The sequence below is a fragment of the Anabrus simplex genome, chromosome 1 (genome assembly GCF_040414725.1).
Source record: "Anabrus simplex isolate iqAnaSimp1 chromosome 1, ASM4041472v1, whole genome shotgun sequence".
Lineage (NCBI taxonomy): Eukaryota > Metazoa > Arthropoda > Insecta > Orthoptera > Tettigoniidae > Anabrus > Anabrus simplex.
Window position 1 is genome coordinate 536,931,821 of NC_090265.1, and position 24,514 is coordinate 536,956,334.

At 38.9% G+C, this 24,514-nt stretch overlaps 1 long non-coding RNA gene across 1 annotated transcript; it reads left to right on the plus strand.

Annotated features, from left to right (window-relative positions):
* The first annotated feature begins 1,328 nt into the window (after positions 1–1,328).
* Positions 1,329–24,380, plus strand: LOC137496937 (uncharacterized). Its single transcript, XR_011017533.1, has 3 exons — positions 1,329–1,454; positions 1,625–1,760; positions 16,443–24,380. It is a non-coding gene; the product is annotated as an uncharacterized lncRNA (long non-coding RNA).
* The last annotated feature ends 134 nt before the right edge of the window (positions 24,381–24,514 follow it).

Consider the following 24,514-nt stretch of genomic DNA (forward strand, 5'->3'; position numbering starts at 1 on the left):
CTCCACTTCAACCAAATGTACTTATGTCTGATATGGCAGAAGTATTTCATAATGCCTGGTTGAAAGTTATGAAACCACCTCAACATCGATTGTTCTGCTCATGGCATGTAGATCGAGCGTGGAGGAAAAATCTTTGCAAGATTAAAGGACGTGAAAAACAAGCCGAAATCTATAAAATCATTAGAACGCTAATGCAGGAGAGAGATGAAGAGGCCTTTCGAAAGATGTTTGACGAGGCTCTACGGTTTCTGAAAGAAGACCCAGACACCTTAGAATTTTATATATATATTTTGAAAATAATTATTGGGCATCTGCTCCAAGCTGGGCGTATCGTTATCGTCAACACTCAGGTCTCAATACAAACATGCACTTGGAGAGAATGCCTGGAGTGATCAAACATATATATCTAAAGGGAAACAAGCCCAAACGATTAGATATTGCCATCCATGCTCTAATGAGGTATCTAAGGGACAAACTCATCTGAATAAAGGTAAAGTGACCTCAAAGCTTTCCGCCATAAGGCAACGCCACAAAGCGTCATTTCAGCTCGACCCTGAAGATGCAATATATGACAATAATGTGTGGATAGTGCAGTCAAAACATTCCAACGAACTCTATGAAATAAGGCGAATGAGTGAAAGCTTGTGCAAGTGCGAATTGCTTTGTACCGAGTGCGAGACATGCCTCCACGCATTCACTTGCAGCTGTCCAGATTCATCAATCAAGTTCAACATGTGTAAACACATTCATTTGATATGCAGAGTAGCAAGTAGAGAGACTTCGAGTCCAGCTGAATCTACAGACAATAATTTAATCATCCACGAGGCATCCACTACAGATCAAAAACAACGTGCAATAATCCAAGAACTACAATGCCCTGGAGCAGCAAAGGCATGTGACAGTAAAGCGAAGAGGCGAGAAATGTTAATGGATAAATTCAGGCACATCCTAGATGAGGCTGAATCCGATGAAGACTTCGACATTATTGACAAACGTCTGCAAAATTTATTGCCAACCATTCAGGCCCGCAAATCTGCATCTTCGCTACCTCCAGTTTCACCAGCAAAAAAATCAAAATTTGAACCTCAGAGAAGATTTATGCCAACCAAGAAACCTCATAAAAAGATGTCGTTATCCATCGCAAAGCCCACAGCCACAGAAGAGCAAGACATTGCAATAAAATTACTCTTACCTAAATCTGAACCACAGTGATCAATCATGGGTCTTCTAAACACAGTAGAAGGTGATAAGTAGCAATATTTATATTATAATTATTGGCAGGAGTATACAACAAAAATAATTCTCAATTACCTACTAATAGACTGGTAATTAAATTAGTGAAGTGTGTGATTTGTGAATTTACAAACTAAAATTCATACATACAGTATACAGTATAAACTTAAAGTATGTCACCTGGAATCATAATTCTTCTGCTTTGCTCGAGACAAAACAGTGTAAGTATATTCCAATATTGTAAAATATCACATTAGGTTTAACATTCAGTTGTCAACAAGTATTCTTATCTTCTTATCTTGGATGAATTAGATAAATTGAAAGTTGACAATGGCGCAATAGTTGCAGGCATACGTTAGATTTTATTTTGTTGTTTTTTTTGTTGTTGTAGGTGTGATCAGTGGGTGATTTTGATAACATTTACAAGAAAGAAGGATCTATCTACTTCAATACCACATAGGCTACATGATATGTTGAGATCACTTCCAATCCACAGATTTTAGGAATCCTTGGCTCTATAGTGAGGGGTAAGTCATCAATCAATCACTATTGAACTTTATTTAGGGCAGTCGCCCAAGTGGCAGATTCCCTATTTGTTGTTTTCCTAGCCTTTTCTTAAATGATTGCAAAAACATTGGAAATTTATTGAACATCTCCCTTCGTAAGTTATTCCAATCCCTACCTCCTCTTCTTATAAATAACTCTTGCATTCCAGCTTTATCTTCATTTTGTGATCTTCCCTACTGTTAAAGACACAAACTTATTCGTCTACTAATGTCATCTCTCTGCTGACAGCTCAGAACATACCACTTAGTCCAGCAGCTCGTCTCCTTTCTCCCAAGTTTTCCCAGCCCAAACTTTGAAACATTTTTGTCAAGCTACTCTTTTGTCGGAAATCACCCAGAAGAAATCGAGCTGCTTTGCTTTGAATTTTTTCCAGCTCTTGAATCAAGTAATCCTGTTAAGGGTCCCATACGCTGCATCCATACTGTAGTAGGTGTCTTACCAGAGACTTAGGTACCTACAATGATCCCCCAAAGGAACTTTGACACCATCAATGCAATAATTAAAACAGAGAGGACTTTTCCTATTTGTGAAACTCACAACCTGACTTTTAACCCTGTTTATCATCATACCGTTGCCTACGGTCCATCTCACAACATTATATAGGTTATTTTGCAGTTGCTCACAAGCTTGTAACTTATTTATTACCAGTGGCATATACAGAGGGCTACCAAGGCTATCAGTGAAGCCCAAATCTCCATTGAGAATGATGGAAGTCTAAAGCACATTGTAGTCTAAGCATCTGAAACATTGTTCCATTTACAAAACTTGAAAGCAGTGAGAAAGAAACGTCACGCATATTTCTGAGAGCAAGGCATTGGAGACTGATATTGCAGCCCAGACTCTCGCCCCTTTCCCCTCGACTCGCCACACGCAGCTTGCTGCTGGATATTGGATAGGAGCGAGGACCAGCGGAGGATAGGTGTGCTAGGCTTCGGTCTGTCTGTTCGCCACTGCTACCTATCAACCATGAGTTGCTCATTGTATATACTTCCTCACCTCATACTTCTGAATGATACAGGTAAGAGAGTGTGGGAATTCCTCATTCCCGTTTACTACTTGTAGGAAGAGACTGCAGGGCTGGTGTTACATGAGCAATATCGTTTTATTTTCATTGGTAGATCTGTTAAAATGAAATGCCACCTTTCAGGTTTAGCGTTTTCTTTCTTTTGTTGGATTGCCGGGCTGAGTGGCTCAGACGGTAAAGGCGCTGGCCTTCTGAACCCAACTTGGCAGGTTCGGTCCTGGCTCAGTCCGGTGGTATTTGAAGGTGCTCAAATATGTCAGCCTCGTGTCAGTAGATTTACTGGCACGTTAAAGAACTCCTGCAGGACGAAATTCCGGCACCTCGGCGTCTCCAAAAACCGTAAAAGAGTAGTTAGTGGAACGTAAAACAAATAACATTATTATTATTATTATTATTATTATTATTATTATTATTATTCTTTTGTTGGTTGGAAACGAACCCATGATCATGGGTCGGACACCACCACTGATCTCCCGAGGAAGCTAATTTAACCAGTGAACGATGGGTACGACTGCTGTAAAATAATAATAATACAAATATAATGGGACCGGGAGAGTTGGCCGTGTGGTTAGGAGCGTGCAGCTGTGAGCTCGCATCCGGGAGATAGTGGGTTCGAACCCCACTGTCGGCAGCCCTGAAGATGGTTTTCTGTGGTTTCCCATTTTCACACCAGGCAAATGCTGGGGCTGTACCTTAATTAAGGCCACAGCCGCTTCCTTCTCTTTCCTAGGCCTTTCCCATCCCATCATCGCCATAAGACTTATCTGTGTCGGTGCGACGTAAAGCAAAATAGAACAAAAAATAATAGGGCATGGCTACTATACAGGCTTTGTGTTGACCTAATGGGGATAAAATGAATGGCGAAGACATCATAAATACCCAGTCCCCAAGCCAGGGGAATTAACAGTATGAGGGGGTTGATTCTGGAAATTGAACTGGGGCCATCAGACCAAAGGCAAGAGTTCCATCCGTTTAGCCACAAAGCCGGACTCTCATTTCCTAAACCTGAGGTTACCATCTCCACTGATCAGGGGTTGAGCAATGGCAGTAGCAGAGTCCGGTGCAATAGCCTGTAAAGCAGCAGGCTTCTTCATTGACTACTGGCTGCAGCTCAAAACGCTGAAGGCTTGACGTTCACTAAACCAACCATCGAAAAGAGGTAACCTAAGTCTAGTGGTAGCCCATGTCTTAATCTCAGCATATGCCACTGTTTATTACTCTGTACAGAATAACGTCGTCTGCAGAAAGCCTTATCCCTGACTCCATTTCTTTACACATGTCATTGATATATATACATATATATATATATATGTAAGAAAACATAAAGGTCCAATAATACTGCCTTGAGGAATTCCTCTGTTAATTATTACAGGGTCAGATAAAGCTTTGTCTACTCTAGTACTCTGAGTTCTATGTTCTAGAAATATAGCCACCCATTCAGTCACTTTTTTTTTTCTAGTCCAGTTGCACTCAGTTTTGCCAGTAGTCTTCCATGGTCTACCCTATCAACTGCCTTACATAGGTTAATCGCGATACAGTCCATTTCACCTCCTGAATCCAGGATATCTACTATATTTTGTTGGAATCCTAGAAGTTGAGCTTCAGGGGAATAACCTTTCCTAAACCCAAACTGTCTTCTATCAAACCAGTTATTAATTTTGCAAACATGTCTAAAATAATCAGAAATAATTCTTTCCCAAACCTTACATTCAGTGCATGTCAAACTGACTGGCCTGTAATTTTCAGCTTTATGAGAGCCTACGTGGCTCAGGCGGCAACGCTCCGGCCTCTCAACGCTCTCAAAGCAGAGCCGGGACAGGTTTTTCTCCAGGTATTCCAGTTTTCCCTGTCATCTTTCATTCCAGCAACACGCTCCAATATAATTTCATTTCATCTGTCATTCATTAATCTCTGCCCCAGACGAGTGCGACAGGCTTAGCCAGCTGGCACAATTCCTATCCTCATCGCTAGATGGGGGCTTCATTCATTCCATTCCTGACCCAGTTGGATGACTGGAAACAGGCTGTGGATTTTCATTCACGCTTTATTATGATAAATAGTTCTTGTGTATAAAACTTTTAACTTCCCTTTACTGCTTGAAGACAAAATGACTATTACATACCCATACATACATACATACAGAGCTACAGATGGTTATGCCCTTCAGCATTCAGTCTGCAAGCCTCTGTGAGTTAAGCAATAATAATATTATTATTAATAATAAATAATTTAGTATTTCATTGCAGTCAATGGTCATAAGATTAAATTACAATTCATAATTCTTTTAAGTTACACTAGAATAACATGCACATAATTTGAACATGAATATTTTGCACATTAAAGTATGATATCTTTCAATTCATTATTATTATTATTATTATTATTAATATTATATAATGAATGCACCAAACTTAACATTTCACTACTCATAATGAGGAGTAAACATTACTTGCAGCAGAAACATGTCGGCGATTCTTTTCTCTGAAGACAGGTAAGAGTGCAGATACACTGCGTACTTGGCCCATGGTAACTGAACGCTGAAATCTGCCCTCACTTTGTCATTCCGACAAGATTTTGCTTTTTACTATCTTTACAGAGGGTTGTTCCTAGGCATTCCCTTGCTGCTTTTACTACCGCATCACTGTGTGCCACCCATTCTCTTTCTATATCGTACGCCTGTTTCCTGGACTGCATTACTTCCATAGGTCCGAGGCTTGCTTGAAGTGTTCCAAGCTTGGTCTACTTCCCCTGTTGTTGGGGGTGGTAGAATAGCAAACCCGGTATCCCCTGCCTGTCATAAGAGGTGACTAAAAGGGGTCCCAGGGGCTCTGAACTTTGGAGCATGGGTTTTTGACCAAGGGGCCCTTAGCTGAGTCCTGGAATTGCTTCCACTTACTTGTGCCAGGCTCCTCACTTTCATCTATCCTATCCAACCTCCCTTGATCAAGTCTTGTTCTTTTCTGACCCCAACGGCATTATGTATGGAGGCTTAGGACATTTTTCACGTTTATGTCCTTCGTGGCCCTTGTCTTCCTTTGGCTGATACCTTCATTTTTTGAAGTGTCGGACCCCTTCCATTTTTTCTCTCTGATTAGTGTTATATAGTGGATGGTTGCCCACTTGTACTTCCTCGTAAAATAATCACCACCACCACCACTCTGTGTCCGACTCAATGGCTAAATGGTTAGCGTGCTGGCCTCTGGTCACAGGGGTCCTGGGTTCGATTCCCAACAGGGTCAGGAATTTTAACCATCATTGGTTAATTCAGTTGGCACTGGGGATGGGTGTATGTGTCGTCTTCATCATCATTTCATCCTCATCACGACGCATGGGTCGTCTATGGGCGTCAAATCAAAAGACCTGCACCTGGCGAGCTAAAGTTGTCCCCGGGCACTCCCGGCGCTAAAAGCCATATGCCATTTCTATTTAATACCACTCTGTGAAGCAGGATGCTACCTTACTTCTAGTCCTAGATAGAGGTGGGCTAAACTGCTATTTGTGTGAAACAGTTTCAACTGTTCCTGTTTCGAGCTCGAAACAGTTTCAAAATAACTGTTTCGAATAGCAGTTTTGCTTCTTTCAAATACTAGTGTTATGGCACGATTACTACAGTGTTGTTGCACACTGCTATTCTAATAGCGACTTAAAATCTGCTGTACAGAAGGAATTAACATAAAAATAAATTAAAGTAAACTGTTTTTGCCAGTGAAGTGATGCTTCAAGAGCTACAACTAATAATTAAACATGATTACTTTTTAATATATTGTTTAAATGCTCTCGTTAATGCTTTTACACAATTAAGTAAACATTGAGGTTAGATTATACTGGTGATTTTTACACTATAATTTGGCTTTTTCTCCTTGATACCAGTATAAAGACAAGCTAATACTGCTCATAAACAAATACCTTTCCAAACGGCTATTAGAAAATTTCCGGTCGTAAGTTATAATATTGTCAAGGGGAACCTGAGTAACCGGGACTGTGCCTGTGTCCAATGACTTGTTATTAGCATGGTTGTGTTTTTACAGTTTATACAGAATAACTTTTCCCAATGCTACTAACATTTATTATATCCATTAATACCAAAAGGCCATAGACTTGTACAGAAGAACTGTATACAAAATTTTGGGGTGTGCCTTTACAAATTGAGCTCAGTGAATTAAGAGTACCAGTACTAATAACAGGACGAAATTTAGATACATTGGTGGATTATGCCTACAAAAGTAATATAAGCATTCATAATAGAAAACTAATTATCAGAAAATTGGGGAACATACAGTGTATGAATAGAAGATATCCTAGTTTAATGATGTACACAGACTTAAATGACAGACACACAATAAACTGAATTAAAGAAAAAACTATGATGTTAACAATGCCTCACTAGAAGGGGAGATATGTAACAGATTTAAACCATCTTAAATTCTGCTTGTATAATCTGTAGAGATAACTGTAAATATATATGAGCATGCTGAGAATATAGGTTAGGCCTACATGAGATTTTTTTAAAGAGTAAGCAACATTACATCTAATATTTTATGTTCAAATTAAGATTAAATAATATAAAACTAATTACCAGAACACTGGAGTACTTGTCTTAAGTTGATATGATTCATTGTATGAATAGAAGCTATCCTTGTTAAATGATCAACATAGATTTAACAGGTAGACACAATAAACTGAATTAACATTAAAACAATATTCACATAGCCTCACTAGAGTGAAATTTAAGTAACTTAAATTGTAAGTCGATCTGGGGAGATATTTACAAATATTTACAAGCATGCTAAGGATGTACATAATTTAAGAGCAAGGTTACATTATCTTACAGCAATATTGCAGCTAATATTTTATGTACAAATTAAAATTAAATAATAGAAAACTAATTACCAGAAAACTGTATGTATGAACAGAAGATATCCTTGTTAAATGATCTACATAGATTTATCTGACAGACACAATAAACTGAATTAATGTAAAAACAATATTGATAACCTCACTAGAGTGGAACATAAGTAACTTAAATTGTAAGTTGATAATCTGAGGAGATATTTACAAATATACACAAGCATGCCAAGAATGTACATGAACTTACAGCAACATTACATGTAATATTTTATATACAAATTAAAATCACAGGCTTAGTAATTGCACTGTATTTCACTGTCTTCACTATCTTACATACTCCAGTTACACTGCCTTTAATACTGTAACATGATACCCAGAAGCTATGATGCAGTCCACTGGCTATAATTGGCATTGAGGAACAATAACTGCCGCACATGTTGTGGACTTAGTCTAGTGCGTTTCTCATTGACAAACGCTCCAGCCTTCGAGAATATACGTTCGCAAGGAACTGATGATGCAACCATGCCAAATCTCTCTCGCACAACTTTTGACAGCAGTGGATAATTATGACTGTGTTTTTGCCACCACAACAAAGGATCCGCAGTCCTGGGATAGTATGCCTCCTGCAGGAACCGTTGTACTTCTACTATAGCCCCAGATGTGCCTGTTCCTGGAATAAAAATATTTAAAATAATTTTCTTGAAATGTAAATTAATAACCATCACATTAGTTTATTGAACCTTTTCCTTACCTTGTGGTTGAGTGTTGGCAATCATTCTGTCAAACTCCTCCCAGACTGACGAGCCACAGTTGGAAATTGCTTCTTGTGGTGTAGATGGCTGTGTTTCTGGCTGTTTTTCTTGTCTGAATACTTTTGTAGCCAGTTCTAGTGCATGTTTCTTTGCTGCTTCTGCAGCAGTTGTATCTACAAATCCAGGCTTCCTGTATCTGGGATCCAAGAATGTACACAGAGCTAGAGTTCCAGAATGCTCAATATTATGGTATCTTGTGGCAATTTCCTGGTTTAAAATATCCAGTACCGACTTCACGGGGGCACAGATTTTTTGTCTCAGCATAGACTTGCAAACTGATGATAAAACACATGTCAGTGGAATAGCATCGCTACCTGTGATATACTTTTCTCCACTAAGCTGCTTTGTGATTTCTTCAAATGGTTTCAGCACTGTGCAGAGATCTTTACAAATTTCCCATTCTTCTTCAGAGAGTACAGGTAAGTTGTTGCTGGTCAATGCTGTTGTTACCTTTATTGCATCTTTGAGCTCTACAAAGCGACTCAGCATATAAAATGTTGAGTTCCACCTAGTTGGTACACTCTGAATTAATTTTTTAGGGATAACATCACTGTGAGCTTTCTGGTAGTCCAATAGCTTTCTTGTTGCAGTTGTACTTCTTTTGAAGAAGGCAACAATACATTTGACCTTTTCTTGTAGTGGTTGTACTTTATCTAAAGCTTCCTGAACAACCAGGTTCAGGGTATGTGCATAACAACCAAAATGCTTCCAGCCTAGGTCATTCTTCACAGCATTTTTTATGTTACTTGCATTATCTGTGACAACCAATTGAACTTTCTCAGATAAATTAAATTTATCTGTTATGTTTCTTACATGTGTAGCCAAATTACTGCTAGTATGTGGCCCATCTACTGGTGTACAGTCCAGTAATGTTGTAATAAACTTGAAGTTTTCATCCAAGTAGTGGGCAGTGACAGCTATGTAAGAATCATTATTTTTAGAAGTCCAACAATCTGTAGTAAGGCAGACACTTTCAGTAGATAACAGCTGTTGTGAGACAGCATTGAAACATTGCTCATACGCTGCTGGTAGGTAACTAGAAGATAGGAGTTTCCTGTTGGGGAGTTCATATGAAGAATTTAATGCCTTCACAAATTCCCTAAACCCGCGGTCTTCCACTATAGAGAAAGGTTGAAAATCCAGCACAAACAGCTTCATTAAATGGTGATTGAGCCTTTTCTGAACAGAATGACTGATTTTCTTTGTCAAAAAACTTGATATATGTGACTGGTGGGATGAACTGCTGGTGTTTGTTGCTGTAGTATTAAGCCCTGAAGAAGAGTTGACACTTGAAGTGGGTACTGAAGTTGAAGTAATGTGAAGATTTTGATTATGGGATAGGAAAGAAGACACAGGAGGTTGCTGAGGATTGCTTTGATTTTCTGAATTGTCAGGTAAGTGAGAAGGTGGCCCTGAAGCAGTACTTTTTCTTGAAATGGGAGCAGAAACTTGAGGATTATCCACATTGACTATTTCACTGTAAAAATTTTCACCTGATTTCGATATTATCACTGTAGGGTGTTTTCTCCTTAGATGTGTTTTTAAGTTTGTTATTGATGATTTATACGACAGCTTCTGGCTACAGATATCACATTGTGCCACATGGTCACTGTCCCTTACCTCTGTAAAAAATGACCATAATGGGCTGGTTTTATTCCTCTTCACCCCCACATTCATTTTCAAATACTATAATTTATTAGTGCTAAACAAAATGCGTTCACGAATAAGTTAATGAACCAAAATAAAACACACTTAAAATTTACACTGCACTCACAAGTCAGCCATATCCTGATTTTCACTCTGTATAACACAAAATTACAGAAGCGTACACCTGCACGTGTTGCATACAGAATTCGCGGGAAGTCAATATCATGAATTTGCAATTTCAGCAAATTTTGAACTATATGGCGATTTCCCACATGATCAGGTAACAGAATATTATTTCTCTCTATTATTGCATTTCGATACAGAATTCGTTAATACTAGAACAAAGGTAACGATTAAGCGTATATAATTGCCAGTGGATTGTTTCCTTTTTGTTCTTTACTACGCTCAGGCGTCAATTAAATCGTATTAACTTCGAGTATTTAAAATTCGCGGTTTAAGGATTGTGAGCCTTTTAAATCGCTCTCGGCGCCGGGCTTGTGCATCTGTTTCATTGGTGTTCTGCCAGATGGCACTGACGATCTCGTTGGGCATGCAGACCGGCCATTAGTTATACCCATTAGCGAAGTAGCAACAGAGAACAGAACAGTTTCAGATTCAGTGGTCGTAACAGAGTGTTTTGTGAAACAGCTACATTCCGAAACGGTGCCGGGTCACGCAGAGCGAGCGACGAATAGTTCGATTAGCGAGGTAGCAACAGAAGTTTCGGAAGCAGTGGTTGTAACAGGGTGTTTTGTGAAACAGCTACATTTCGAAACGGTTTCAATACCGAAACAGTTTCAAAATAGCTGTTGCGTTTAATCTGTCCCATCTCTAGTCCTAGAGAGGACCTCTCCCTTGATGGGTCGTAGCCACCTGAGTGCAAAGCAGGCCATGACTCTGAAAATGTTAGGGTATCTTGAGTCTGAGGACCAGGTTATAGGCCACTCAGCTGTTACCTGTGGTTCTTGAAGTAGGAGGTGACAGCAGTAACCCACACCATGAACCACAAAAATTAATAGTATAATTGAAGACATGCTCGCAAAAACGGTCTAACCCTCAAAATTAAAAAAAGTGAGTTAGGTGCTGCTATCTATTGAGCAACATGAATAGTACCTATTCCTACATATGCTAATATCAGGAGGGATCATTTAGAGGAATACAGTATGTGAAAATTTGAGTGTTTAACCTGAGGGCCTTTGTCAGAATGCAAAAATGGGCTAACCCCTATAGAGCAGAAATTAAATAAGTGTACGCAACATTGCAGGCTTAGCACTAACATTGTGGTGTAGTGTGGTGGTGAACCAATGATTGAAACAACGAATTTGCCGAGAGCGGGTAACATTATGAACATTACATAAGAATTTTAATGTAACTTATCATTAAAAAATTCATTACTGAGAATACAATGTCCCTGGTTATATACGAATATATACCTACTCCAGAATGTTCATTGTATCAATGTTGGTGTCCCTGGCTACTGCTTGTAAACAACAAACATGGTGGACACAGAGAGTGAATTTGCTGAGCGAGCTGACGAAATGTGCGGAAATTATCGTAAAAGGAAAAGTAATCCTGCAAAATGGTGTCGGGAAATTCAGAAAAAGAAAAGGAATAGTGGTGAGGAATATGTTAATTACAAAGGTGTTGTAATAGAGGAGAAGAGTATTGGTGCAAACTGCCGCTGTTCGCGTAAGCGTTTTGAAAAGGTGACAGAAGATTGTCGTGGAAGACTTTTTCTCAATTTCTGGAATTTCGGTGACCATTACTTACAGAATGCGTAAATTTCTGGGTGTGTACAGATTTGCTCAGTGAAACGAAGATATGTGAACGATTCTCGTAGCAGTAGAAGACAATGTTCATGTGTTTTCAGGGTTATGGTAGATGCAACAGAGGTTGTAATCCGTAAAAAGGCCCTATTGTCTATATTTGGATTGAGTACTGGACGACTTTCTCGAATAATTCAAGAGAAGAAAACTTCAGGCACCTTCAAGGTAAGCAATCACTGTGATTCTAATCACTTTTCACGTGCAGTTCTCTACGTAAGTTAGGTTGTGCTTCAAGATAATAAAACAAGGTTGTAAGAGAACATGGTTTGATTCTATTTTAGTTGGATCAGAGGGGTCAGCATGGAAACCGTCCCAACAAAACAGAAGAGGCAGATATAAACTGCGTAAGGGAGCACATTGACAGTTTCCCCACGCGGTCGAGTCATTATTCTCAGAAGAAGAATCCTAACATGAAGTACTTAAGTGGAGAACTCAATATTAGTGTTTTGTATAACCTTTATATGGACAAGTGCACCCAGGAAAATAGGACACCAGTTAGCCTTGCCATTTACAGAAAGATTTTCTATAAATATAATTTGTCGTTCCAAGCACCTCGTAGTGATACATGTAAAATATGTGACAATTTAAACATTCAAGTTTCAACAGAGAATGATCCTCTGAAAAAAAAAAAAAAAAAAAAAAAAGATCTGGAATGTAAGTTAGAGCTGCATAAATGAAAATCAGAGTCGGCCTATGAGCAGTTAAAAGTAGACTCACAACTAGCTAAGGAAGACAGGACTGTTGGAACAAGGCCAGAATTCGCCGGCACAGCTATGACGACATACTTACGGGACCTCCTGGGTAAGAGGGGTTTCAGGTGGGGAGAACTTAAAAGATACTGAAGAACTTTCACCTTGTATTTTCTCTCCCTTCACTTTCTTTCAGCCCCCGCCTGTATTTCACCGGCATCCATTTAACTTATTTTATACGTAGTTATTTCACTTATATATTCGCATACTAATCTAATTTTACTTACCTGTTATAAATTCCTGGCAACAGGCCGTTTTGAACCAGCGATCCATCAGGTTATCCACTCAGCTAACATGTTACTTGATAATTTGAAGCGTAAACGATGTATATATAGATACATATAGTACATTACCAGTAATAGAGATGGCATTGCAATGTAATTAATATTTACGCCAAAAGATGACTGTCGTTTCTCTCTGAACTGTCGCCAACTTAACTTTTATGAGGAACAAAAATACATCAAACTCAAATCACGAGTTTCATTACCAATAGTGTGATTATTGTTTGAAGAGGGAGTACAAGTAGACGAAAACAAACCAGTCGTGTGTCCAGCTATGTTATAGTCTTGATTGCTATCTTAAGAGGAAGTAGGCCTGCAACTAGACGAAAACAATAGAGTTGTATGTCCAGCTCTGTCATAGTCGTGATTATAGTTTTAAGAGGAAGTATAACTAGAGATAAACAGTCGAGTCGTGTGTTCAGTTCTGTGATAGTCGTGACGATTGTTTTAAGACGAAGTAGAACTAGCCAAAACAATTAAAACTCCCGTTCAGTGCTGCATCCATACTAGTAATTATTATTTTAAGAGGGAGTACATCTACGCAAACACAAGAAGTCCATCTTCTGTCTACTCCTGTGCCAACTTTTGGTGAGTACCCATAAATTCATATCCTGTCTCAGTGGTTGCAATATACTCGTGTGTATAGTGTTGCTTTCCTATTCGTGATGTCATCACCAAAAGTGTACTTCCAACAACAGTCGCTCAATTAGCAATGCTGTCGCACCTAACCGAACCTAACCTAACGTGTCACTACCAGTGGTTTTCGGTGGATCACAACCTAACCTGTCACTATCAGTGTTTTTCGGTGGATCACAACCTAACCTGACACTACCAGTGGTTTTCGGTGGATCACCCCGCTAAATTAGTAATGCTCTCGCACCTAACCTAACCTGTCACTAGCTTTGGTTTTCGGTGGATCACAACCTAACCTGACACTATCAGTGGTTTTCGGTGGATCACCCCGCTAAATTAGTAATGCTGTCGCACCTAACCTAACCTGTCACTAGCTTTGGTTTTCAGTGGATCACCCCGCTAAATTATTAATGCTGTCGTACCTAACCAAACCTAACCTTATGTGTCACTACCAGTGCTTTTCGGTGGATCACAAACTAACCTGTCACTATCAGTGGTTTTCGGTGGATCATAACCTAACCTGTCACTATCAGTGGATTTCGGTGGATCACCGCGCTAAATTAGTAATGCTGTCGCACCTAACCAAACCTAACCTAACGTGTCACTACCAGTGGTTTTCGGTGGATCACCGCGCTAAATTAGTAACGCTGTCGGCAGCCCTGAAGATGGTTTTCCGTGGTTTCCCATTTTCACACCAGGCAAATGCTGGGGCTGTACCTTAATTAAGGCCACGGCCACTTCCTTCCCATTCCCACTTATCTGTGTCAGTGCGACGTAAGCAACTAGCAAATAAAAGTGTTTTTCGGTGAATCACAATTGCTTTCGTAAAGGATGCTAGGGGCTGTTGGCCGCTTCGCGGCCCTAACATGGGGGCTTATGCCCACCGACCCCCTTTTGCTTGTCTCTAGACCAATGGTTTTGCCACTAGCCGGACTTAACCAAACCAGATCAGTGCTTTTCCTACATGCCGGACGTACTTAATATTCGTAAAGTTTTCGCGAAATCAAGTCAGCCCCATCATATCGCGCCGTTAATATCTATTTCACTATCCAACTAGTCAATTTTTAGCCCAATCTAGTGGCTGTGAATTGTGTTACGCAGTCTCAAACAGCTAAAGATACCAGACCATTAATTCATACATTTAGCGGCTGCTACACGTTCCTTCGAATTATCCGCCATGTTTGCAAACATCAACTCGCTAAACACGTCATACATGACGTCATATAGACGCACGAGCAGCAGCCGCGGAGCCCGTGCCGGCGGATCCTGGACTTATACCGGACTGTTCATGTGATTGCTTTTGACATGCAGCAATGTCTCCTCACTCCCCACTTGAGTGTAGGGATAATATTTTATAAACGTCAGCTTTGGACTTTGAATTTTGGTATTCTCAATGTTGCAAATAACGCTGCAACAATGTTTGTGGCCTGAGGATGTAGCGGGAAGGGGGGCCGATGATATAATCTCATGCCTTCGGCATTATGTTATGACTTCCGTTCCTGATAATGTTAACCACCTGATAGTATATTCTGATTCTTGTTTTTGGTCAAAACAAGAACTTTTCTTTAGGTAGCTTTTGGATGTTTTTAGTCCAGACTGGAAGATTTAATATAATAGAACATAAATATTTAGTGCCAGGTCACACGTATTTGCCATGTGACAGAGACTTTGACCTTATAGAGAAGAAAAAGAGGCAAGTATCATCAATTTAAATTCCAGATCAATGAATGGAACTTGTTAGGAAGACTAGGGTTAAGAAGCCGTTTGCAGTGGTAAAGATGACATGTGACATGTTTATCACTGCTTCGCCTTTACTGGATAAGATAACGAAAAGAACAGTCTCTGATTCAAAGCAAAAGGTATTGTTAAGCAAGATTACATGTTGTAAAACCAGTAAAGACGATCCATTTAGGTTACTTTTCAAGTACTCATACTCTTCAATAGAAGAGTATGATTCTGTAGATCTCAGAAAAAAAAGTACCTGGTAGACCATCATTCGGTATTGAACACCTACCATGCAAGTACGACAGACCTAGGCCTGTACTTCCAGCCAAAATCAAGGATATTTTAGACTTGTTGGATTACATACCCCCTCTGTATCATGCATACTACAGAAATCTTGCTTCCAATGCATGTAGTCCCGTTCAAGAAGAAGAAGACGATCCACTTTTTGATATTCCTGATTATGATTAGGTTAAGGTACAGGATTAAGTAGCTGTAGGCAACCTCATTATTGCATTTGTTGATATATTATGTATTATTTGTTTGTAACAACACTTTCCTTATCTATATTATATAATTTATTGCCAGAATTATTTGTATTTCCCTTCCATTTATCACAAAGTCAGGTAGGTATGTTACAAAACGAACACATGTACATTGAGTATACAACTTCCCTTAAGTTCATTTAGCTACTGCATCGCTAGTCTGCAATAAAACAACTTAAAATTGCTATGAAAAGATTTTCCCTCAATGTATACTTTGATTTGATGTGCAATACACCAGGTAAAATTAATGCAGTATTTTTTTTTTTGTTCAGTTTGCAAAACTTAAATTTTCTCCTTTCAAGCAAAGTGAGAGTTAGACCGTTTTTGCGAGCATGTCTTCAATTATACATCTGGGGCTGTTTCACATCTAGTATGAAATTGAATGGTATTTCACAACAGTTCATCATATTCTTGTAATTTATATGCTGTTTTATTATAGCCTGCCCGTTTTGCATTTCCTAGTAATAGAACATGGGATTATTCAAAGAGCAATGTGTATAATTAATATGAATATGAACTTTGTTTCAATGAACTCTTTTTTTTTTTTCTTTTAAGGCTAAAACCCAATTCTGTGCCAACACAAAATCTTGCCGGCAGCAGCGTGAAGGGCGTTTTGAGATCAAGAAAAGGAGGGAGTTCACGCAAGAGGAAGAGAGGAGGAGAAGAAGAAGAAATGGAACATCTCCATCCACCAGTACTGCTCAGGTGCAGCCAGCAGACAGACTTCTGCAAGGTGTCCTAAAAGTGTTAATAATGATGTTATACAAATTGAAGGGTGAGGTGTGCAGGTTAGAGAAATGTAAGGTCTTAATTGCAGCTCATACCGAAAGGATTGTTTTAAGGGTCACCAAAACTTTCTTCGTAAGAGCAAAGGACGGTGATTCACTGACAGCGATAAAACTGTTGCTCTTGCAATATATGTTTTTCTTCTAAAGCATACCAGTTCACCCTTGTCTCGGGAGCGCATCGTGTATAACCACTCGGAACTTTTCTGCTCTCTTTGATTCCACGAAGTATACACTGCGTACCATCAGTTGTTGCGGTGGGTGTGGCGCTTGCAGGCTGCTTAGCACGCCACGTTTAAGTATAAATTTCCTTCATTCTTAAGGAATAGTACAAATAAAATCTGTCCCCCACCCCAGAAACTGAATGGACTTGAGTCCCAGTTGTCAGTTCGAAAAACCTCACTGAAGAAAAATGATTCCATATGACATACTTCAAGTTTATACTCTATGTATGAATTTGAGTTTTTAAATTCACAAATCACACACTTCACTAACTTAATTACCAGTCTATTAGTAGCTAATTGAGAACTATTTTTGGAGTACACTCCTGCCAATAATTATAATATAAATATTGCTATTTATCACCTTCTACTGTGTTTAGAAGACCCATGATTGATCCCTGCCATTCAGATTTAGGTAACAGTAATTTTATTGCAATGTCTTGCTCTTCTGTGGCTGTGGGCTTTGCGATGGATAACGACATCTTTTTATGAGGTTTCTTGGATGGCTTAAACCATTCTGAGATTCAAATTTCGATTTTATTGCTGGTGAAACTGGAGGTAGTGAAGATGTAGATTTGCGGGACTGAATGGTTGGCAATAAATTTTGCAGACGTTTGTCAATAATGTCGAAGTCTTCATCGGATTCAGCCTCATCTAGGATGTGGCTGAATTTATCCAGTAACATTACTCGCCTCTTCGCTTTACTGTCACATGCCTTTGCTGCTCCAGGGCATTGTAGTTCTTAGATTATTGCACGTTGTTTTCGATCTGTAGTGGATGCCTCGTATTGTCTGTAGATTCAGCTGCACTTGAAGGCTCTCTACTTGCTACCCTGCATATCAAATGAATGTGTTTACACATGTTGAACTTGATTGATGAATCTGGACAGCTGCAAGTGAATGCGTGGAGGCATGTCTCGCACTCAGTACAAAGCAATTCGCACTTGCACAAGCTTTCACTCATTCGCCTTATTTTGTAGAGTTCGTTGGAATGTTTTGACTGCACTATCCACACATTATTGTCATATATTGCATCTTCAGGGTCGAGCTGAAATGATGATTTGTGGCGTTGCCTTATGGCCGAAAGCTGTGAGGTCACTTTACCTTTATTCAGATGAATAAGTCTATCATAGAGTTTGTCCCTTAGATACCTCATTAAATCATGGATGGCAATATCTAATCGTTTGGGCTTGTTTCCCTTTAGATATATATGTTTGATCACTCCAGGCATTCTCTCCAAGTGCATGTTTGTATTGAGACCTGAGTGTTGACGATAACGATACGCCCAGCTTGGAGCAGATGCCCAATAATTATTTTCAAAATATATATATAAAATTCTAAGGTGTCTGGGTCTTCTTTCAGAAACCGTAGAGCCTCGTCAAACATCTTTCGAAAGGCCTCTTCATCTCTCTCCTGCATTAGCGTTCTAATGATTTTATAGATTTCGGCTTGTTTTTCACGTCCTTTAATCTTGCAAAGATTTTTCCTCCACGCTCGATCTACAAGCCATGAGCAGAACAGTTTCATAACTTTCAACCAGGCATTATGAAATACTTCTTCCATATCAGACATAAGTACATTTTGTTGAAGTGGAGCACGGAGAGTATCCAGAACAACTGTTAAGAAGATCTCCACTGTTCGAAAACATGAACGAGCAAGGAAAGCCTTGAAATAACTCGTCCAACACAAGAAGAGTTGTCAGTTCAAATCCGTAAGAATTAAGCCCATGTCTGCTGTCCATGAAAATACAATTATTTCCATAATCGCGTAACATTTCAATCTGCGCCTCATTGATTACATTTAAGACAAAGTCTTCTTCGCGCAGCTGTGGATGGTCTTCCAAACTAACTCCCTGAGGTTTGTAGAACCGGACTACAGAATCTATTTCTTGCATTTCTTTCACCCAAGAGTCCACACACTCGTGCTGTCATTCGCATGTCTAACTGCCTCGGCTTTTAAGTTATAATCTCTTGCTATGTTGTGAAGATCTTTATTTGATATTAAATCGCGGCGCTCTAATTCGCTGCTTTTAATTGAAGACCTAACAGAGTCTAAAATGCAGTCAAAAGGAATCTGCAGTGTTATTTTCAGTGCAATTTCGTCCCTTTCTGATTTTGAAAGTCTTAACCGGCCTAGCTCAGCCTGATGACCTACATGCGTTTTGCAGAATGAAACCTCAACTTTGCCAGAAGGATGACATGTGACATCCATGCTAGCTGGGCAGCATCCATCAATTTTGTTACTTCCCAATATTTTCTGGTGGCGCTCGTTTTGCCCTCTTGATCTATAAACACCATTACGATGACAGTGAAATGACAATTTTGAGCAGTTATCTGTAGTTCTAACCTAACATGCCCTGCTGCATACAAACTCGCATAGATGATCTTTTTCGACCTTAGATTTCCAGTTATAGAAATCACTCTCACTAGAAAATTCCACAGTTTCATTAACTAAGTCTATATCATGTTGTGACGAGTAATGCCGAAGCATCTCGCTTCGTGATGCACAGTCATATTTACATAATGGACAAAGTATTTTTGACTCAAATTTTGCAGAGACCTTTTCATGCATACTGAATGTATGCCGCTTAAGATTGTCATGTCTTGCAGTGGTGTAATCACGTAAGTTGCACTTAAAACTCTCACTTTGATTGCCACAATGATTGGTACTGATGTGCCTCAGTAAGTTTTTATGTACACTAAATGACTCGCTGCAGAAATTACAATTATACGTATCCATTAATGAACGATAAATTACGACTATCCGCCGACACTCTTATAAATCACAGTAAAACTTTAAAGTGCCTAGAGAACCCGAACACAAACAAGATAATTACGCCTATCCACCCCTTCAGTATTAATACCTTCAACTCACTACGGCACTCTTAGATGATGAAGATGCTTGTTGTTTAAAGGGGCCTAACATCGAGGTCATCGGCCCCCGGCACTCTTAATCACAGGAAATCTGTAATAAAGCCTAGAAAACATGTACACAGACACATCACAACTGTGCGTGAACCTTCTCCTGTGCGTTACTTCGCAGTGGCGCCTTACGCTAGCCGAGTCTAGCCTGGTTCATGTTGTACCGAAGAGAGCTGAAACAATCAAAGTGACTCCACGCACTGCGTGATGTACCGAAGAGAGCTGAAATTTTCCGAGTGGTTTCACATGCCATGTTCTCGAGTCGAAAGTGTCACTCCCTCTTGTATGTGTAAATTGCAGAGATGTGTTCATTTATAAAGAATTAAATGTTTTAATAAAATATTATCTGAATGAAGAAAATGAAAAAAGGAATAGGAATTGAGATAGAAACATTAAAGCAAAGATGATCATGCATATGTAATTAATTGCATACAAAATATTTGGCTCGACGAAGATGAATCATTCAGGACATGTTGTTTTACATATAGAGTTATTCAGCTGAATGTACATATGTGTGAGACTAACACATCATACTTTGCATAGTTCTTTAAAGTACTTTCAGTTTTCACACTTACTGTACATTTTCGTGGTGGCTGTATGTTCAAAGATATTGGTACAGAGCTGTTTCTTTTTTAAAATAATGTAACATATTTTATATCGCCATAGATAACAGGTAAATGAAAAAGATATTTGCGACTGGTTTCCTTCCCTATCTGAATTCATTGAAACTATATCTTGCGCACCTGAACATTAGTGCTCCGGGTTACCACTTGTATCGCAAACATCTACACGCAGAATGACTGTCGCTGGGGTAATGTTGATTATTACATAATCTGCAGATTTCATTCCACAAGACTTTTAAGGTATTTATTTACATTTTTCTTGTGGGTTTGTCATAGTTATTGTGATCTTGCGTTCTGAGATTCTATTCTGCAGACCCCTATCTTTTTGGTCGCTGCAGACCTCGTGTTTTAATTTACATATTGCTTGTTCCGTGTGTATCTTTACTATATGCGAGAGTGGAGATTGACACCGATCTGTGTAATTTATGTGTGTACCTGTGACCTTGATTTGAGACCCTGTTTAATTCTCTTCGAGTCTACGACTGACTGAGCTTGTAATACCAATGTAAATGGTCCGTTATTGGACATTATAAATTTTGATATGTTTTGACGCTAGTGATACGCATCTCATGTTCACCAAAAGAGAGGTGATATGAGTATGGAATGTATCATGCGTTATATGTGTGTCTTTCACTATTGTATTTGGGGTGAACCTGGGTTGCTGTGCGGCCATCCGACATTGTGATATGTGTATCTTGTTCAAGCTCACAAGCCTCTGGTTTTATTTGTCATGCAGTGCGAGCATTCTCATATCCTACCTTGACCCCTATACTTATTTGGATTTGCTCATATTGGTCTCTAGGTTGTGTGTGCATGTGACTGTGTGCATTGATGGATGAGATTTGTGTTGGTTTCCACATCTCGCAAATATTATTTTTGTGCCTTCCTTATTTTCTTTATTGCATTTCTTTTTGGCTTATTTTTAAAATATTTTCTTTCAGTTAACATGTTTCATCGTTTGAGATATTGATTGATCTCGGTAACTATGGCGACCTATCATCTTCCTAGATTTTTTTCTTGTTTTTTCTTCCGGCTGGGGTTTTGCTTCTTGGTGCCTTTCTGATAGCTGGGGATGTGAGTCTCAATGGAGCTAATGTTATAGTGGCCTGCGTCTGTTGAATGGACGTGGCTGTTGAGGCCTATCATTGCTGTATACTCCATTATGCAACTTTCTGAGTTATATGTGTTCTTTTGCACCTGTTCTACTTTTCACAGACACAAGGAGTAGACACAGAACAGACAGTCACCACATAACCTCGGACAACACCAAACCGACAAACAGCAATTGGAGGGACATTCAACAAGATAAACCAAGCAGCAGCTTTCAATACGAACGTTGATTTACGTCCCTTTCAATCATCCGTATCAAATCCATTAGTTCAACGAACAGTCATTGACATCTATAAGAACATATCTTTTCAACAGCATTTGCCGAGGTCATATGACAACAAGCATTTAAATTTCTTGAAGACCTACATTTATCCTGTTATAAGTTCAATCATCAAATTGATGATAAATTTGAATCTTTATAGACTCTTATCCACAAGGGATAAATAACTTTTTTACCAGATCTCATTGCCAAGAAAATCCTCAAATTTAGCTCCTAAGATTGATTTTCACGTCTTTCTAAGATTTTGGATATGATACATATATTTTTATTTAATTTAATATTTTAGTACTCTCTCTTCCATAATTTTAATGTATCTTCCTATTAAGCACATGTAATTAAGCCATGTATACAAAGATTTTATATTTTATGATATTCTAATAGAGTAAGTTTTAAGTTTGTCAAAAATGTTTTAATAGTTCTTAAGTCATTATTTACGTAAATAACAATTATTCGAGATTCAGATTTGGCTGATGATGCTCTATAAGGGAGCGAAACATGTCCCATATATAACTTTTTAACTAATGAAGTTATTTTAAATGTGACCACATTATAATGTATTGAACAGGTGGATTCATAATAAAACTTTATTATTGTATATCAACAGATTTCAATACGGATTAAAACATGAGATTAGTCACTTGCATCTCTGTTAGTGTTTGTAAAAGATAATTTTTTCTGAATTGAAAGGAAATTGACTATGCACATGTTATTCCTTGGACAGAATATGTAAATTATTTGTTATTTGTATCCCCAGCTTTTGTTCATTGACTCATTTAATTTCATTTTTATGTTAATAAACCCTTTTATTGGATCACTTTTCTTTTATTGGGGGTTATGCCTCTATCATTTCCTCCCTGTAATTTAAGAGGCACGAGTTCAGATCCAGGCAGTTTTCAGCCTGTTCCTGTAGAGTCCACAAGGTAAGTATTCGTGTTGTGGTGAGTATATATTTGCTGATCCGTGGGGTTTGGCGGACCTCTCATGGACGGCGTGATCGGGTGGTGCACAAGACTGCCAACTTGTCTACTTGGGAACTAAGAAAGGCACAGAATTATGTTTTTGTTTTTTCTTGCCGTACAGAGATTATCCACCGCGGCCATAGAAAAAATCCTCTCAAAGGGAGTGTGGCCCCAAAAGGGCCACTGTTCTCATACAGAGATTGGCCTGGATGTGCAAAACTAGGTTACAGTTACTAAATGACGTTTCTTTCTTGGCGTGCGGACAGTATACTCCTTTACAGGGTGTATTTACTTGTGCTTTTATTATGCGCTGGTTGATGACGGTATGTAATTCTTATCATTGCTGGGAATTATTTCACACTCCATTTTACACTGGCCGGTAGCAATGCTAGTAGCTTCTAAAGCAATGGAGAATGGTGAGTGCTGCTCTTTATTATGTAATAAAAAGTAAATGTACTTCTGGGGGCGTATTGATGTGTTCCTGGACATCGCAGTTATCACATCTGTCCTCTGAAAGGAATTCCATGTAACATTTGCATAATTTATACTTCCTTATAATGTTATCATGCTTGCAATATGCAGAGTATATTTTTACCCTCACCCCCCTTAATCAGTCCTTATTCTTTTGCTCATTTTTCGAAGAATCAAACCTCTACTTTCTTTTCCTTCTGATTAGTGTTAAAAAGGGGTGATTGCCCAGTTGTACTTGTACTACCGGTACTTCTTAAAATAATACTTCCAAGGGTGACTTGCCTGTGGTTAGGGGCACTCAGCTGTGAGCTTGCATTCAGAAGATAGTGGGTTCAATCCCCACTGCCGGCAGCCCTGAAGATGTTTTACCATGGTTTCCCATTTTCACACCAGGCAAATGCTGGGACTCTTCCGCTTCCTTCCCACTCATAGCCCTTTCCTACCCCATTGTCGCCATTAGACCTACCTGTGTTGACGCAATGTAAAGCAACTTGTAAGAAAAACAATTTATGAAGATAAATACCAGCTAATATGCTGGAAAAGGGAACCCATGCGAAGACCATCCTGTTCATAAATGGTATTCGTAAAAGAAAAGTAGTTGTTGTCAATAGGAAATGTAAGGAGTCATGAAAGAATTCTTTCGATTTTAATCAGTTTGCTATTATTATTGAGATTCAGCAATCGGTATGTTGAAATGCATGTTGGTGATATCGTGGTAATAAATGGAAAAATGAGGTAACTGCAAAGTGATTAGAAATTTTTGAATAAATTGAAGTTCTGTAGGTGGGACTGTTCCTAAAACTGATAATGGGCCTCGTAGGTACCGGTATGTTTATTTTGTATATTTTAGGGAGTGCTCTTGCAGTTAGTAGTTTGGGGCTCATGTTAATTTCAATGTCTGCTGTTCATGTAACAAAAACTGCGAATTTTTGAGTGCTGTACAGTAGTATTGCCTTTATGTAAGTTGTCCTTGATTTTTTGTTTTAGGTGGTCAAATTGTGTGTTAGCTACTGATTACATATTTTTATTGTCCTATTGTTTGTGAATATTAAGAAATTTGTGTTAATATATTACATACATACATTATCATTATAGACTGTTATGCCTTTCAGCGTTCAGTCTGCAAGCCTCTGAGAATTTACTAAACGTCGCCACAATCCTCGATTTGCAACTAGTGTTGTGGCCTCATTTAGTTCTATACCTCTTATCTTTAAATCGTTAGAAACCGAGTCTAACCATCGTCGTCTTGGTCTCCCTC